Source organism: Salvelinus fontinalis, chromosome 4 (assembly GCF_029448725.1).
Source record: "Salvelinus fontinalis isolate EN_2023a chromosome 4, ASM2944872v1, whole genome shotgun sequence".
Classification (NCBI taxonomy): Eukaryota; Metazoa; Chordata; class Actinopteri; order Salmoniformes; family Salmonidae; genus Salvelinus; species Salvelinus fontinalis.
This window is the reverse complement of record NC_074668.1, coordinates 3,948,956-3,967,266: the sequence shown is the minus strand read 5'-3', so window position 1 is coordinate 3,967,266 and position 18,311 is coordinate 3,948,956. Positions and strand designations below refer to the sequence as shown.

Below are 18,311 nucleotides of genomic sequence, written 5' to 3'. Positions count from 1 at the left end.
AAACGGCTCGTTGATGAGAGAGGTCGAAGGAGAACGGGAAGGATCGTGCACGCTAACAGGCGGGACACAAACAGACCAATAACGGCGCAGTATAACCGTGGTGCGCACAACGGCATCTCGGAACGCACAACTCGTCGGTCCTTGTCACGGATAGGCTATTGCAGCAGATGACCACACCGGGGTTCTCCTCCTATCAGCTAAAGACGAGAAGAAGCGGCTCCAGTCGGCACTTCCATCACCAACACTGGACAATTCAGAAGAGCAAAAACATCGCCTGGTCCGACGAATCCCAGTTCCTGTTGCGTCACGCTGATGGCCCGAGTCAGGATTTGGCGTAAGCAGCTTCAGTCCATGGCCCCGTCCTGCCTGGTGTCAACGGTACAGGCTGGTGGCGGTGGTGTACCGGTGCGGGGAATGTTTTCCTGGCTGAAGTTAGGTGCCTTGATACCAGTTCATCAACGATTGAACGCCACAACGTGTCTCTGAACCTTGTTGCTGATCAAACCCTATAGAGCATCTTTGGGATGAGATGGAACGAGCTGTTGGCAGCATGAATGTACCGCCGTTCAATCTGCAGCAACTGTGTGACGCCATCGAGTCAGTATGGACTAACATCCCTGTGGAACATTTCAGAAACCTTGTAGAATCCATGCCCTGAAGAATTCAGGCTGTTCAGTTGATTAACTAAGTATAATCTTTTCATAAATCCTTTATGAAGGCAACGTTATTGTAACCAGCGGTTGGAACCGGTTCAGGGAACAGAACCGAAAACAGGAAAATAACATTTTTTTTTTTTTAGAGGAACAGAATCAGGACCGCGTACGAAAGTGATCCATACTGTTCCCGAAACAGAACCGCTATTTTGAAAGCTGTCACGATCGTCGTTAGGTGAAAGAGAGGACCAAGGCGCAGCGTGATATAAATACATCTTCACTTTATTTGAAAATGAAAACGAACACGAACACTAACACAAACTAGACAAAACAACAAACGACCGTGAAGCTACAAAACGAAAGTGCAGACACAAGCTACTAACGTCAAAACATAGACAATTACCCACAACCTACCTAATGCCTATGGCTGCCTTAAATATGGCTCCCAATCAGAGACAACGATAGACAGCTGTCTCTGATTGAGAACCAATCCAGGCAACCATAGACTTACATAGACACCTACACTGAACACAACCCCATAAACTCTACATAACCCCCTAGACAATACACACACCCTAGACAATACAAACACCCTAGACGAGACAAAAAGACACAAACTTCCCCCATGTCACACCCTGACCTAACTAAAATAATAAAGAAAACAAAGATAACTAAGGCCCGGGCGTGACAAAAGCACGGGAACCAGGTGATAACTGTCCCACCCTGATCTGTTTCACCTGTCTTGCGCTTGTCTCCACCCCCCCCCCTCCAGGTGTCGCCCATTTTCCCCAGTATCGCCTGTGCATTTCTCCCTGTGTTTTCTGTTTGTCTGTTGCCAGTTCGTCTTGTCTCGTCAAGCCTACCAGTGTGTTTTTCCCGTACTTCTGTTTCTCTCTTGCCCCTGTTTTTCTAGTTTTTCTAGTTTTGACCACTCTGCCTGCCCTGACCCTGAGCTTGCCTGTCATTCTGTACCTTGCGACACTACCCTGCATTACTGATCTCTGCCTGCCCTGACCCTGAGCTTGCCTGTCATTCTGTACCTTGCGACACTACCCTGCATTACTGATCTCTGCCTGCCCTGACTCTGACCCTGCCTGTCATTCTGTACCTTGCGACACTACCCTGCATTACTGATCTCTGCCTGCCCTGACTCTGACCCTGCCTGCCATTCTGTAACTTACTGACCCTGTCCTGGATTTTCTGATCTCTGCCTGCTCTTGACCTGTCGTCTGCCTGCCCCCCCCGTTTTGTTAATAAACATCTGTGATTCGAACTGTCTGCATCCGGGTCTTATCCTGAGTTCTGATTAATAACATTAGTTTACGTTCAGGGCATTTTTTTCCAGTCCCACGAAAAAACCCTCACTCTGTCACTCAGAAACATATTCCAGTGTCTGCCTGCCTGCCAGAAAATATTTGCCAGTGTGTGTGTGCCAGGGTTTCCGTTAGGAAAATTTGGCACCAGACAACGTGACCGGAAAGATTTTAATTGACCAGACATTTGAGAAATGTAACTGACACCCATATGCATTTACTATAGATCCAACCTGACGTAGCCAGCGTCATCAATAAACAAGGGATGTTGGCCAAATGAGACACATTTAGGTGTCCCAAAACAGCCTATAACAAATGACAAAACCACTATCTCTTGTGTTATCGATGTGTAGGATATGCAAAAGTTGGTAACGCTTTACTTGACACCCAGCATCATAACGCATTATGACGCGGTCATAACCATGTCATAATATGTCATAACAGCTGACAACACTGTCACGACCCATATATTTACACCTGTTGTGACATATATTGCGTTATGTTATGGCTGGTTATGACACCTACATAAGAGTGTCAAAATCCACATTTATTCAAATGTGCTTTTTCCCTGACAAGAAGTTTCCTTTCATTTTAAAGTTTGTTTCCTAAATCCTTTGCTGTTGTTGTAATACATTTTTTACAATCATGTTTTTTTAAATTATATTTTCAACAACTTGTAGAAAATAAACGTCGTGACACTGTCATGAAGCATTATGACCATCCTGCACGACAGATATCCTGGTAAAGTCTGTCTCTGACCCAGGGATTATGCACGACAGATATCCTGGTAAAGTCTGTCTCTGACCCAGGGATTATGCACAGCAGATAGCCTGGTAAAGTCTGTCTCTGACCCAGGGATTATGCACAGCAGATAGCCTGGTAAAGTCTGTCTCTGACCCAGGGATTATGCACGACAGATATCCTGGTAAAGTCTGTCTCTGACCCAGGGATTATGCACAGCAGATAGCCTGGTAAAGTCTGTCTCTGACCCAGGGATTATGCACAACAGATAGACTGGTAAATTCTGTCTCTGACCCAGGGATTATGCACAACAGATAGCCTGGTAAAGTCTGTCTCTGACCCAGGGATTATGCACAACAGATAGACTGGTAAATTCTGTCTCTGACCCAGGGATTATGCACAACAGATAGCCTGGTAAAGTCTGTCTCTGACCCAGGGATTATGCACAACAGATAGCCTGGTAAAGTATGTCTCTGACCCAGGGATTATGCACAACAGATAGCCTGGTAAAGTCTGTCTCTGACCCAGGGATTATGCACAGCAGATAGACTGGTAAATTCTGTCTCTGACCCAGGGATTATGCACAGCAGATAGCCTGGTAAAGCCAGAATGGTAAAAACGATGAGCACAGGATTCAGTCTGGTATAACAGACCGTCTGTAGATCCAGTCTGGTATAACAGACGTGACATTTGTCTGCCATTGTCTTTCTTTGCCCACTGAAGAAGGGCTCATACCCCAAATGTTTCGTGCAGATAACGTTTGCAGTTAATTTCCCCATGTACCGAATAAAATTTTAAAAACACAATTTAAATGGGTTTCCATCGCATTTTCAACTCTACTGATGGTTTTGTAAAAAAAACCTGCGCTGTATAGTGAATGTGCCCACTCTGGTCTTGGCATGTGTCCTCCGGCCAACAGCCTCCCAGATATAATGTGGGCATCGAGGCATTCAGTTACTGTTCGGTTGAACGTTAGAACGGGAAAAACAAGTGACCTAAACGACTTTGAGTGTGGTATGATCGTCGGTGCCAGGCGTGCCAGATCCAGTATCTAACAAACGGCCGCCCTCCTAGGCTTTTCACGCGCGACAGTGTCTAGGGTTTACCTAGAACGGTGCAGCAAACAAAGAAACATATAGTCAGCGGCAGTCCTGTGGGTGAAAACGGCTCGTTGATGAGAGAGGTCGAAGGAGAACGGGAAGGATCGTGCACGCTAACAGGCGGGACACAAACAGACCAATAACGGCGCAGTATAACCGTGGTGCGCACAACGGCATCTCGGAACGCACAACTCGTCGGTCCTTGTCACGGATAGGCTATTGCAGCAGATGACCACACCGGGGTTCTCCTCCTATCAGCTAAAGACGAGAAGAAGCGGCTCCAGTCGGCACTTCCATCACCAACACTGGACAATTCAGAAGAGCAAAAACATCGCCTGGTCCGACGAATCCCAGTTCCTGTTGCGTCACGCTGATGGCCCGAGTCAGGATTTGGCGTAAGCAGCTTCAGTCCATGGCCCCGTCCTGCCTGGTGTCAACGGTACAGGCTGGTGGCGGTGGTGTACCGGTGCGGGGAATGTTTTCCTGGCTGAAGTTAGGTGCCTTGATACCAGTTCATCAACGATTGAACGCCACAACGTGTCTCTGAACCTTGTTGCTGATCAAACCCTATAGAGCATCTTTGGGATGAGATGGAACGAGCTGTTGGCAGCATGAATGTACCGCCGTTCAATCTGCAGCAACTGTGTGACGCCATCGAGTCAGTATGGACTAACATCCCTGTGGAACATTTCAGAAACCTTGTAGAATCCATGCCCTGAAGAATTCAGGCTGTTCAGTTGATTAACTAAGTATAATCTTTTCATAAATCCTTTATGAAGGCAACGTTATTGTAACCAGCGGTTGGAACCGGTTCAGGGAACAGAACCGAAAACAGGAAAATAACATTTTTTTTTTTTAGAGGAACAGAATCAGGACCGCGTACGAAAGTGATCCATACTGTTCCCGAAACAGAACCGCTATTTTGAAAGCTGTCACGATCGTCGTTAGGTGAAAGAGAGGACCAAGGCGCAGCGTGATATAAATACATCTTCACTTTATTTGAAAATGAAAACGAACACGAACACTAACACAAACTAGACAAAACAACAAACGACCGTGAAGCTACAAAACGAAAGTGCAGACACAAGCTACTAACGTCAAAACATAGACAATTACCCACAACCTACCTAATGCCTATGGCTGCCTTAAATATGGCTCCCAATCAGAGACAACGATAGACAGCTGTCTCTGATTGAGAACCAATCCAGGCAACCATAGACTTACATAGACACCTACACTGAACACAACCCCATAAACTCTACATAACCCCCTAGACAATACACACACCCTAGACAATACAAACACCCTAGACGAGACAAAAAGACACAAACTTCCCCCATGTCACACCCTGACCTAACTAAAATAATAAAGAAAACAAAGATAACTAAGGCCCGGGCGTGACAAAAGCACGGGAACCAGGTGATAACTGTCCCACCCTGATCTGTTTCACCTGTCTTGCGCTTGTCTCCACCCCCCCCCTCCAGGTGTCGCCCATTTTCCCCAGTATCGCCTGTGCATTTCTCCCTGTGTTTTCTGTTTGTCTGTTGCCAGTTCGTCTTGTCTCGTCAAGCCTACCAGTGTGTTTTTCCCGTACTTCTGTTTCTCTCTTGCCCCTGTTTTTCTAGTTTTTCTAGTTTTGACCACTCTGCCTGCCCTGACCCTGAGCTTGCCTGTCATTCTGTACCTTGCGACACTACCCTGCATTACTGATCTCTGCCTGCCCTGACCCTGAGCTTGCCTGTCATTCTGTACCTTGCGACACTACCCTGCATTACTGATCTCTGCCTGCCCTGACTCTGACCCTGCCTGTCATTCTGTACCTTGCGACACTACCCTGCATTACTGATCTCTGCCTGCCCTGACTCTGACCCTGCCTGCCATTCTGTAACTTACTGACCCTGTCCTGGATTCTCTGATCTCTGCCTGCTCTTGACCTGTCGTCTGCCTGCCCCCCCCGTTTTGTTAATAAACATCTGTGATTCGAACTGTCTGCATCCGGGTCTTATCCTGAGTTCTGATTAATAACATTAGTTTACGTTCAGGGCATTTTTTTCCAGTCCCACGAAAAAACCCTCACTCTGTCACTCAGAAACATATTCCAGTGTCTGCCTGCCTGCCAGAAAATATTTGCCAGTGTGTGTGTGCCAGGGTTTCCGTTAGGAAAATTTGGCACCAGACAACGTGACCGGAAAGATTTTAATTGACCAGACATTTGAGAAATGTAACTGACACCCATATGCATTTACTATAGATCCAACCTGACGTAGCCAGCGTCATCAATAAACAAGGGATGTTGGCCAAATGAGACACATTTAGGTGTCCCAAAACAGCCTATAACAAATGACAAAACCACTATCTCTTGTGTTATCGATGTGTAGGATATGCAAAAGTTGGTAACGCTTTACTTGACACCCAGCATCATAACGCATTATGACGCGGTCATAACCATGTCATAATATGTCATAACAGCTGACAACACTGTCACGACCCATATATTTACACCTGTTGTGACATATATTGCGTTATGTTATGGCTGGTTATGACACCTACATAAGAGTGTCAAAATCCACATTTATTCAAATGTGCTTTTTCCCTGACAAGAAGTTTCCTTTCATTTTAAAGTTTGTTTCCTAAATCCTTTGCTGTTGTTGTAATACATTTTTTACAATCATGTTTTTTTAAATTATATTTTCAACAACTTGTAGAAAATAAACGTCGTGACACTGTCATGAAGCATTATGACCATCCTGCACGACAGATATCCTGGTAAAGTCTGTCTCTGACCCAGGGATTATGCACAGCAGATAGCCTGGTAAAGTCTGTCTCTGACCCAGGGATTATGCACAGCAGATAGCCTGGTAAAGTCTGTCTCTGACCCAGGGATTATGCACGACAGATATCCTGGTAAAGTCTGTCTCTGACCCAGGGATTATGCACAGCAGATAGCCTGGTAAAGTCTGTCTCTGACCCAGGGATTATGCACAACAGATAGACTGGTAAATTCTGTCTCTGACCCAGGGATTATGCACAACAGATAGCCTGGTAAAGTCTGTCTCTGACCCAGGGATTATGCACAACAGATAGACTGGTAAATTCTGTCTCTGACCCAGGGATTATGCACAACAGATAGCCTGGTAAAGTCTGTCTCTGACCCAGGGATTATGCACAACAGATAGCCTGGTAAAGTATGTCTCTGACCCAGGGATTATGCACAACAGATAGCCTGGTAAAGTCTGTCTCTGACCCAGGGATTATGCACAGCAGATAGACTGGTAAATTCTGTCTCTGACCCAGGGATTATGCACAGCAGATAGCCTGGTAAAGCCAGAATGGTAAAAACGATGAGCACAGGATTCAGTCTGGTATAACAGACCGTCTGTAGATCTAGTCTGGTATAACAGACCGTCTGTAGATCCAGTCTGGTATAACAGACCGTCTGTAGATCCAGTCTGGTATAACAGGCCGTCTGTATATCCAGTCTGGTGTAAGAGACAGGCTGTAGATCCTGTCTGGTATAACAGGCCCTCTGTAGATCCAGTCTGGTGTAAGAGACAGGTTTAGATCCAGTCTGGTGTAAGAGACAGTGTCACGACTTCTGCCGAAGTTGTTGCCTCTCCTTGTCCGGGCGGTGTTCGGCGGTCGACGTCACCGGCCTTCTAGCCATCATCGATCCATTTTTCATTTTCCATTGGTTTTGTCTTGTCTTCCCACACACCTGGTTTCAATCCCATTCATTACCTGTTGTGTATTTAACCCTCTGTTTCCCCTCATGTGTTTGTCAGAGATTGTTTTATGTCAAGTGTTGTTTGATTGGTGTATAGGTGCGCGACGGGTCCTCGTACCCATGTTTATTTTATGTATGTACATTTTCGTGTTTGGAGCATGTTATGTGGACATTTATTAAAAGTCTCCATTTACACTTCGTTTAACTCTCCTGCGCCTGACTTCCCTGCCACCTATACACACGACGTTGACAGACCGGCTGTAGATCCAGTCTGGTGTAACAGACCGGCTGTAGATCCAGTCTGGTATAAGAGACCGGTTTAGATCCAGTCTACTTGCCTACTGTGTTTGTTCTGACCAGATTCAACTAAACCAAACATGTCTGACTTTGTTTAAATCTTTGACGATTTTATGGTTTTAATTCATGCTCACAGTTTACACTCAAAAAGGGGAAAAATGACAAATTTACACTATACAAAACTGAAAATAAATATTTAGAGACAATACTTTAGCGAGATATGAAATGTTTTTTTTAATGTTCCATCTGGAGAGTGGCTAGGAAGGTTTAGTGCAACAGCAACAACCAGGAGAAGAAGAAGAAGAAGAAGCGGGTTTCCTGTAACTGCCAGAGGACGGTGGTATTTGTTATGGGCTTGTTAAAGTGTGGCTGGTACATGTGGGCTATACTGTGAAACACACACACAGACACAGACACAGACACAGACACAGACACACACACACACACACACACACACACACACACACACACACACACACACACACACACACACACACACACACACACACACACACACACACACACACACACACACACACATTGAAATGTCAAATCATAGTTTAGGTATTTATGGGCATTGTTATTACTTAAAATTGAAATGTCATATAGCTTCTATGATTTAATGAAGTAACTAGGCCCTATAGCCTCTATTGGGCAGTTTAAATTTAATTGGAGACCTATTGGACAATAGGAGACATATTGGATAGACCTATCGGGAACTCTTGCTCCAGTGGGCCTCAATGAGGAATGTAAAAAAATAAAAAAATGTTTTATGTTGTAGTAGGTTATAAATATGTAATCCAAATAATTTAGGCAATGACATCATAATGCATTTGACTTGTGTGTCGACATATTTTTTATTTAATTTTTGTCTATATATATTTTTTTTTTCACTTTGATATTCATGTTTTCCCCACAGCTCCCTCTAGTGGGATCTCTTGATTGGGCCAATACTGAATTTAGAACGACGACCACTCGTGAGGTCTTGTTGTCGTGACATTTGTCTGCCATTGTCTTTCTTTGCCCACTGAAGAAGGGCTCATACCCCAAATGTTTCGTGCAGATAACGTTTGCAGTTAATTTCCCCATGTACCGAATAAAATTTTAAAAACACAATTTAAATGGGTTTCCATCGCATTTTCAACTCTACTGATGGTTTTGTAAAAAAAACCTGCGCTGTATAGTGAATGTGCCCACTCTGGTCTTGGCATGTGTCCTCCGGCCAACAGCCTCCCAGATATAATGTGGGTAGGCTACCTACACGATGAGACCACTATGCATAAGAAAAAGATAATTATTTCTCAAACGGCAGCTAATAGTCGATCATCAGCGGCAGATAGCCTAGTGGTTAGAGCGTTGGACTAGTAACCAGACTAGTAACCAGGAAGGTCCCTGAGCTGACAAGATTAAAAGTCTGTCGTTCTGCCCCTGAACAAGGCAGTTAACCCGCTGTCATTGAAAATAAGAATTTGTTCTTAACTGACTTGCCTAGTTAAATAAAGATAAAATAAAAATCATATCACCAGAACCTTTGATATTTTTTTGGAAAGGAGCATCAAACTCATCACCTTGCACTTTCACCACCCTGTGAAGTTCATCATAATTAATTTAATCTGTAGTCTAACAAACTGCATGCTTTGAGAGTCGTAGTGGGGAGGACCACACAACATGTCTTCGCCTGACTCCAAGTTTACTTCAATATGATGGTTATAAATATTTGCGCATAAAAGCGTTTCCACCGCCATTTTCTCCCATTATTAATTGTACCGACTCAAAAGGATCCCACCTTGTTTAGCATATTTTGCTTCGTCAACATTTGGAAAGTTTACTGACAAATTTGGAATTTGAATCAGGCCTGACATTACATTTTTCATCAGACATGTAGCCTACTTTACTCACAGAAAAAAGGTTGGATGGAAACCCGGTAAACACCTTTTCTCATCACCATGGTAGCGTCCCCTGCTCAGACGTTGAATTCATCAACCAATGACTGACAGATCGCTATAACATATTATGTGGAATAGGACATATTCAGGCGTTGTAAGATTTGGCATGCGTCAGCAACGCCCGGGCAGAGGAACGGGTCCAATATCTCACGCACGTACGCGCGTGTTTCCTCATCATCCACAGTGAGCGACGCTCGTCCCCGAAGCGCCCGGATGAAAAAGAGAGATTCAAGGGAACAGGGTTGTTTGACTCGGTCGAGATCGAGCAGAGCAGGGGGGACATACAGGACTGAGAGAGAGAGGGAGTGTGTCGGAATCTGAACATTGTCGACGGAGCTTCTAAAAGCCACTAGGGCGACAACCAGACGTTCGGTTCTGGGAAAACCGGAGAGTTGTTGAACGGTGTCGTGTTTCTCCTCTTGTAAGTATATTTCTGTTTCATCTGTGCGTGCCCGATGTGTATCGCGTTTTTTTTTCTCTCCCAAGGGCAAATGATCTGAACCATGTCCATCCATATGGATATGGGGCGAATGCCTTGCACTCGGGAGAAAGAAACGGGCCCGGTAAGTGTCAACAACAACATGGCGTAGAAAATCATTATTTTAACACCATTATTAGACACAATGTTGCACATGTACTCGGGAGTCGCGCATTACAGGGGACTGACTAATCATGTTGATAGAAACGAGACGGGAGTCTGACACGTTAGAAACGGCGAAACATTGTTACAGCAAGGATAGATAGTTGTGACCACAGCCAGGGTGAACTCTGTTGGATACAATAGAGAAAGTCTCGTTTGTTGATAGTAGAGTTGTCTGAACGGCAATGTCACACGTGCCCGCTGTTAGTAGGAAACGTCAACGGTTCATGCGGCTGCACACAGTCACGATGGAAGCTGTGGTCTGCAGCGCCTGGTTCAATTGTTTAGGAAACATTTTTGTTGTAAACTCCATGGTTAAAGTAGTGAAATATGTAATTGTTGTAAAAAATCTGCAGTGTGCGTCATTTCCTCACATCCTAAATCAAAATATAGAATTTTATTTTGACATTAGGCCAGACAACATTGATTCACTGTTAAACGGTCATTGTGGAGCTGTACAGAGCCCTTCACGTTGTTGGGGTATCTGAGAGGCGTACATCGATGCGGTATGGAGCATGATTTGACCCGTGCATCAAGAGGCTCCGCGATTGCGTCACACCTTCCATACAAAGCTTCCGACCATATTTCGGATCGAGCATAAATTGTCTTTTAAGCCTGGCCTCGATTTTTTGGGGGGGAGATTCGGCTATTTCAGCGACACCCGTTGCTGACAGGTGTATAAAATCATGCAATCTCCATAGACAAACATTGTCAGTAGAATGGCCCAAACTGAAGAGATCAGTGACTTTCAACCTGGCACCGTCATAGGATTCCACCTTTTTATAACAAGCCAGTTCGTCAGAGCTGCCCTCGGTCAACTAAGTGCTGTTATTGTGAAGTGGAAACGTCTAGGAGCAACAACGACTCAGCCGTGAAGTGGTAGGCCACACAAGATCACAGAACAGGAGTGCTGGAGCGCGAAAAAATTGTCTGTCCTCGGTTGCAACACTCACTACCGGGTTCCAAACAGCCTCTGGAAGCAACTTCAACACAAGAACTGTTCGTCGGGATCTTCATGAAATGGGGTTTCCATGGCTGAGCAGCCGCACACAAGCCTAAGACCACCATGCGCTATGCCAAGCGTCGGCTGGAGTGGTGTAAAACTTGAATGGAAATGCGTTCTCTGGACCGATGAATCACGCTTCACCAGCAGTCTGTCGAGTTTGGCCAGGAAAACACTACCAATGCATAGTGCCAACTGTAAAGTTTGGTGGAGGAGAAATAATGTTCTGGGGTTGTTTTTCATGGTTCGGGCCCCTCAGTTCCGGTGAAAGGGAAATCTTAACGCTAAAGCATACAATGACATTGTAGACGATTCTGTGCTTCCAACTTTTGGGGAAGGCCCTTTCCTGTTTCAGCATGACAATGCCCCCGTGCACAAAGCAAGGTCCATACAGAAATGGTTTGTCGATCGGTGTGGAAGAACTTGACTGGCCTTCACAGAGGGCTAACCTCAACCCCATCAAACACCTTTGGGATGAATTGGACTACGAGCCAGGCCTAATCATCCAACATCAGTCCCCTCACTAATGCTCTAGTGGTCGAACGGATGCAAGTCCCTGCAGCAATGTTCCAACATCTAGTGGAAAGCCTTCCCAGAAGAGTGTAGGCTGTTATAGCAGCAATGTTCCAACATCTAGTGGAAAGCCTTCCCAGAAGAGTGGAGGCTGTTATAGCAGCAATGTTCCAACATCTAGTGGAAAGCCTTCCCAGAAGAGTGGAGGCTGTTATAGCAGCAATGTTCCAACATCTAGTGGAAAGCCTTCCAGGAAGAGTGGAGGCTGTTATAGCAGCAAAAGGGGACCAACTCCATTTTTAATCCCATGATTTTTAAAATTAGATTTTCTATGAGCATGTGTCCACATACTTTTCTAGTTTATAGTAGTTACATACTTATGCTAACTTTATGAATGCTTATTTTCTCACGCTCCCTTTCCTCTTTCTCTGTTTCTCTCGCTCTCTGTTTCTCTCTCTCTCTGTTTCTCTCTCTCTCTGTTTCTCTCTCTCTGTTTCTCTCTCTCTGTTTCTCTCTCTCTCTGTTTCTCTCTCTCTCTGTTTCTCTCTCTCTCTGTTTCTCTCTCTCTCTCTCTCTCTGTTTCTCTCTCTCTCTCTTCTCTCTCTCTCTCTGTTTCTATCTCTCTCTCTCTGAATCTCTCTCTCTCTCTCTCTCTGTTTCTCTCTCTCTTTGTTTCTCTCTCTCTCTCTCTCTCTCTCTCTCTCTCTTTGTTTCTCTCTCTCTCTCTTTGTTTCTCTCTCTCTCTCTGTTTCTCTCTCTCTGTTGCTCTCTCTCTTTCCACTCTCTGCACTTCAGAGGTCACAGCTCTCTGTCACCAGTGTTTCCCCTAGTTTAACAGGGCTACAGGCAGGTTGCCCTCCAACCTTCTGTCATTCAATTAGTCACCAAGTGTGGGAGAGCGGATCTTTTGCACGCCACTGTCTTGTCCTCCCATCTTTTCAGCACACGCTCTAGCACAGGCCTGGGGCAAAGGCCCGGCCCGGCCCGGCCCGAGGGGCCGTATACGGCCCCGCTACCTGATTCAATACTGCCATGCGCAATCATGCTCACACCTCAAAGAATTTGCGATTAGTAAAGTTAAAAATTAAAATTAAATTAAAAGCCCAGTGAACACTCGCCTTTGTGTAATGATTTAAATCCCACCGTTCGTGGGACCTTTTTTTTTGAAGGCACGTATAAATAACATCTACACCAGGACAGACGGTGACTGACAGGTTGACACACACAATTACAAATAGTAGCTAGCTAGAAATAGTGAAGGAAAAAAAAGTTTTTCAAAGATTTGAAAGAAAAGGAAAGTAGACAATGAATGTAGGGTGTTCCAGCAAGAGTGGACATCGACATATTTATTTATTGAGGTATCAGGGAAAGCTGTGTGCTTAGTGTGCAAAGAGAGCATCGCTGTCTTGAAAGACTACAACTTGTCTCGACACTTCCAGATGAAGCATGCAGAGAAATATAGGAATATGTCTTCTGAGCAGAGGACAAGTGCAACGAAATAGTTGCTTTCTCAGTTGCAAAAGCAGCAAGGACATTTCACAAAACTGCATTCAGCAATCGACGGAATTGCGAAAGCTAGTTATATACCGTCCCGCAAAATTGCTTAACATCTGCAGCAATACTTTGCCCCGACAAGAAAGAGCTGTTTGAAAATGTTTCCCTGTCAAGACGAACAGTGACACGGCGTGTCGTGGACATCGCAGAGAATATGGAACAACAGTTGAAAGACAAAGTAAAGGATTTCACCTATTTCTCGTGGATGAGAGCAGTGATGCACGTGACACGGTGCAGTTGTTGATGTTCTTACAGGGTCATAACCCCAGACTTTGAAATTACAGAGGAGCTTGCTTCAGTGCAGTCAATGAAGAGCACAACCACAGGGAAAGATTTATTGGAGTATGTTCATATAAGTGTGTGGCAAAGCTGTTTTTTGAAAAGTTATTCAGTGTGACCACTGATGGCTGCCCAGACTTGACAGGAAAAAAACTTTGTCCTTTTGAAAAGGATTAAAGATCAAGTAGCTGAGCTGAACCCAGATCAGAAAAGTATTTTCCTGCATTGCATTATTCATCAGGAGGTGCTCTGTAAATGTGTTTCTGAAAATGAGCCGGGTTCCGGATACAGTCACTAAAGTGGTAAACTTCATAAGATAAAGAATGGTTGGCGGATTTTGCCTTCACTGTGGACAACACGACCCTCATGAATGAACTGAATTCCAAACTCCAAGGGAAAGGCCTTTTTCCACATCAGATGTACAGCCTTGTCAAAGCCTTCAAGGGAAAATGACACCTCCTGACCTGTCAAGAAGAAGCCAACAGTATCCCCCACCTTCCGACACTACTAGTCTGTTTGCTATCAGATGAACAACGGGAGAAGTAGACATCGCTGCTGCTTTGAACGGTGAGTTTTCTCCTCGTTTTGAGGATTTCAAAGTGTTGGAAAATGACATGCTGTTGGTTTCCTCTCCTGTCACCTTCAATGTGGATTAGAGGTCGACCGATTATGATTTTTCAACGCCGATACCGATTATTGGAGGACCAAAAAAGCCGATACCGATTAATCTGAAAATGTATTATTTATTTGTCATAATGACAATTACAACAATACTGAATGAACACTTATTTTAACTTAATATAATACATCAATAAAATCAATTTAGCCTCAAATAAATAATGAAACATGTACAATTTGGTTTAAATAATGCAAAAACAAAGTGTTGGAGAAGAAAGTAAAAGTGCAATATGTGCCATGTAAGAAAGCTAACGTTTAAGTTCCTTGCTCAGAACATGAGAACATATGAAAGCTGGTGGTTCCTTTTAACATGAGTCTTCAATATTCCCAGGTAAGAAGTTTTAGTTTGTAGTTATTATAGGAATTATAGGACTATTTCTCTCTATACGATTTGTAATTTCATATACCTTTGACTATTGGATGTTCTTATAGGCACTTTAGTATTGCCAGTGTAACAGTATAGCTTCCATCCCTCTCCTCGCTCCTACCCGGGCTCGAACCAGGAACACATCGACAACAGCCACCCTCGAAGCAGCGTTACCCATGCAGAGCAAGGGGAACAACTACTCCAAGTCTCAGAGCGAGACATTTGAAACGCACCCCGCTAACTAGCTAGCCATTTCACTTCGGTTACACCAGCCTAATCTCGGGATTTGTTGGCCTTGAAGTCATAAACAGCGCAATGCTTGAAGCATTGCGAAGAGCTGCTGGCAAAACGCACGAAAGTGCTGTTTGAATGAATGCTTACGAGCCTGCTGGTGCCTACCACCGCTCAGTCAGACTGCTCTATCAAATCATAGACTTAATTATAACATAATAACACACAGAAATACGAGCCTTTGGTCATTAATATGGTCGAATCCGGAAACTATCATCTCAAAAACCAAAAGTTTATTCTTTCAGTGAAATACGGAACTGTATTTTATCTAACGGGTGGCATCCATAAGTCTAAATATTCCTGTTACATTGCACAACCTTCAATGTTATGTCATTATTACGTAAAATTCTGGCAATTTAGTTTGCAATGAGCCAGGCGGCCCAAACTGTTGCATATACTCTGACTCTGCGTGCAATGAACGCAAGAGAAGTGACACAATTTCACCTGGTTAATATTGCCTGCTAACCTGGATTTCTTTTAGCTAAATATGCAGGTTTAAAAATATATACTTCTGTGTATTGATTTTAAGAAAGGCATTGATGTTTATGGTTAGGTACACATTGGAGCAACGACAGTCCTTTTTCGCGAATGCGCACCGCATCGATTATATGCAACGCAGGACACGCTAGATAAACTAATAATATCATCAACCATGTGTAGTTAACTAGTGATTATGATTTATTGATTGTTTTTTATAAGATACGTTTAATGCTAGCTAGCAACTTACCTTGGCTTCTTACTGCACTCGCGTAACAGGCAGGCTCCTCGTGAGGCAGGTGGTTAGAGCGTTGGACTAGTTAACCGTAAGGTTGCAAGATTGAATCCCTGAGCTGACAAGGTAAAAATCTGTCGTTCTGCCCCTGAACAAGGCAGTTAACCCACTGTTCATAGGCTGTTATTGTAAATAAGAATGTGTTCTTAACTGACTTGCCGGGTTAAATAAAGGTTAAATAAAGGTGTAAAAAATAAATGTAAAAAAAAAAATCGGCGTCCAAAATTACCGATTTCCGATTGTTATGAAAACTTTAAATCGGCCCCGATTAATTGGCCATTCCGATTAATCGTTTGACCTCTAATGTGGATAACGCTCCCACTGACCTGCAACTTGAGGTTCTATGCATCTCTCGATGAACAAAACTTTCCAAAGATTAGGAGTCATGCTCAGAAGATGTTTGTACTGTTTGGGTCAACCTATGTATTGTGAACAGACATTTTCAGTGATGAAATATAACAAGTCAAGGCACAGATCATCTCTTACTGACTCTCACCTCTCAGGAATCCTGCTCATAGCGACGTCAGAAACTACACCTGACTTCACTGCTCTAGTCAGAAACTACACCTGACTTCACTGCTCTAGTCAGAAACTATACCTGACTTCACTGCTCTAGTCAGAAACTATACCTGACTTCACTGCTCTAGTCAATGCCCATCAGAGACTTCACTGCTCTAGTCAATGCCCATCAGAGACCACTGCTCTAGTCAATGCCCATCAGAGACTTCACTGCTCTAGTCAATGTCCATCAGAGACTTCACTGCTCTAGTCAATGCCCATCAGAGACTTCACTGCTCTAGTCAATGTCCATCAGAGACTTCACTGCTCTAGTCAATGTCCATCAGAGACTTCACTCCCGACACTGATTGAGTAGTTTAAATGTAATTTTGAGCTCTCGCTCATTGTGTTTTTGTTCAGACCCGTGAACAATAGTTCTGTCCGTGGTGCTGAATGCACAGTGTACTTTTCCCTCCGTGTAGTTCATTGCATGTTTAATAATGAAATCCCTACCAAAAGGAGGACATGGATGTGGTTTATTTCTGTGCGTGTTAAAACAGTATAATAAGTAGCACATCTGGACGTGATTTACAGTAGATATATCTGTCCACACAGTCATACACCTGATGTACAATCCTGTAATATGATTCTGGCCCGCGATGGAAAAAAATATATTCTAATGTGGCCCTCCATTGAAAATAATTGCTCAGGCCTGCACTAGCAGGTCCAACCAGAAGGTCTTTTGCTGGCTCGTAAAAAAAAAATTGCTTAGCAACTCAGGCTTTTGTTTATGGAAAAACCATTCCGTTCCTGGGTGTACCTGAGGAAAAATTTGCAATGAGCAAGTAGTAATTTTCATATTTCTGCATATGATTTATTGAAGGCTGCCTGCTGTCTACCTGTACTAAAATCTTATTTTGCACATTGACAGTAACAAGCAATACTGGCACAAGAGATACATTTTGTAACTTGAAAAGAATGACAATGTGATTAACTTCTCTAGTCACCACTGCCCGTTATAGAATCCATGAATTGTCCATTGCAAAACCATCCCATTTTAACAGCATCAGTGGTTTCCTGTCCTGTCGTTTTCATTGTGCTCCGTAATCAATCAATCAATCAATCAAATGTATTTATAAAACCCTTTTTACATCAGCATATGTCACAAAGTGCTTATACAGAAACCCAGCCTAAAACCCCAAACAGCAAGCAGTGCAGGTGTAGAAGCACGGTGGCTAGGAAAAACTCCCTAGAAAGGCAGGAACGTAGGAAGAAAACCTAGAGAGGAACCAAGCTCTGAAGTGGTGGCCAGTTCTCTTCTGGCTGTGCCCTGGTGGAGATTATAAGAGTACATGGCCATTAAGGCCAGATTGTTCTTCAAGATGTTCATAGATGACTGATTTCCTTATATGAAGTGTAACTCAGTAAAATCTTTTAAATGATTTCATGTTACATTTATATTGTTGTTCAGTGTACATAGGGCAGCAGTCTCTAAGGTGCAGGGTAGAGTACCTGGTGGTAGCTGGCTAGAACAGTGACTAAGACTAGTGGTGACTGTTGAACAATCTGATGGCCTGGAGATAGAAGCTGTCTCTCAGTCTCTCGGTCCCAGCTTTGTTGCTTTTGGGGTTTTGTAACGATTTACATATCATGTAAATTTACATCATGTCATGTAAATTTACATCATTCACTATGTCATTGGCTATGAAGTGAGGATTTTCAGAGCTGTGTCCCACATTTGTATAAGTATTAAGTATTCGGACCCTTTACTCAGTACTTTGTTGAAGCACCTTTGTCAGCGATTACAGCATTGAGTCTTCTTGGGTATGACACTACAAGCTTGGCACACCTGTATTTGGGGAGTTTCTCCCATTATTCTCAGGTTGGATGGGGAGCAATGTTGCTTTCCAGAGATGTTCGATCAGGTTCAAGTCCGGACTCT

At 43.8% G+C, this 18,311-nt stretch overlaps 1 protein-coding gene across 4 annotated transcripts in view; it reads left to right on the top strand.

The window, feature by feature from the left end:
• The first annotated feature begins 9,826 nt into the window (after positions 1–9,826).
• LOC129853002 (sodium-dependent phosphate transporter 2-like) overlaps positions 9,827–18,311 on the top strand; it is a 129,221-nt gene continuing 120,736 nt past the window's right edge. For 3 of the 4 annotated variants that reach the window (XM_055918616.1, XM_055918614.1, XM_055918617.1), the window contains exon 1: positions 9,829–10,195. The gene's annotated coding sequence lies outside the window, so the exon portion shown is untranslated. Of the gene's footprint in view, positions 10,196–18,311 lie in introns of all 4 variants that reach the window. The other variant, XM_055918615.1, reaches the window with a different exon arrangement.